The following is a 1038-nucleotide window of genomic DNA, read 5'->3' as shown; positions in this document are numbered from 1 at the left end:
CTTTTTACACTTAGCCATTATGACCACCATAATGGAACTCCACTTCTTCACTAAGGACTCACAGGATGACTGCTGATGATTGGTATCTTGCCAGGTGCTCATATATGTTTGTGTATCTTCTTTGATAAAGTGTGTTTCCACAGTTTGTATTGAGGAGCTCAGAATATCAGTTCTGTCCACAACTCTGGAACAGCAGAGATGAAGGGATACCTGGCCAATGAACTGAGAAATTACAGAGAGGGAAAGGAAAGAGGGACACCAGGGGACCCAAAGGCTCACCACCAGTTTTTGGTGGTCCTGCTTAACAAACTTTTTATCCAACTTAATATAGGGGTGTGGCTAAAGTTATTTGCACAAATTAGGTCATCAATCTATCTTGTGTTACAACCACTAACATGAGGTATACTTTGTATAAATAGTGACAATTAACTCTCTTACTGTTAGGGAGCAGAAGGGAGGAATACATATTTTAGCCATAAAATATCTTGTCTCATCTCCAAGATCTTACTATTTTAGTGTCCTAACAGCTGTATCTTAAACACACTTAAGGTAGTAACTTATAGCACTATCTTGCCTTGATGATTTGACTTTTCCAGGGTACATATCTCAGCCTTCTGAGTCTTGTTTAAGATGGCTTTCTAATCTTTTATCTCTTTCCAGATCTCACTGCTCAGCTCTAGAATCCCTCACAAGTAATCTTACAGTTGTATATTTTTGGAAAGGATTTTTTTTTCTAGGATAGGCTTCACTTTTTAAACTCTTAAGATTCCCTTTCTCTCCCTGTTCCTGTATCTTCCCCTTTGTGTGTGTGTTTGTGTGTAGGTTGTGACTGTGTGTGTGGGGTGTAGTAATGAGATTTGACTCGAGCCTTGAAGTTTTGGTGTTTACACTCATGCCTGATGCTATACCATGTGAGCCAATGTTCCACTAGGCCTTTGACTAATCAATGGAACATCAATGTCTCATGGATTTGGCTACCCCAGCAACCTGTGAGCCATGATCCTCCAATCTCAGCCTCCTGGGCATTTAGGAATAGGG

This window comes from Dipodomys merriami, unplaced genomic scaffold (assembly GCF_024711535.1).
Source record: "Dipodomys merriami isolate MVZ:Mamm:240054 unplaced genomic scaffold, mDipMer1.0.p SCAF_1752, whole genome shotgun sequence".
Lineage (NCBI taxonomy): Eukaryota > Metazoa > Chordata > Mammalia > Rodentia > Heteromyidae > Dipodomys > Dipodomys merriami.
This window is presented reverse-complemented; position numbering follows the sequence as displayed.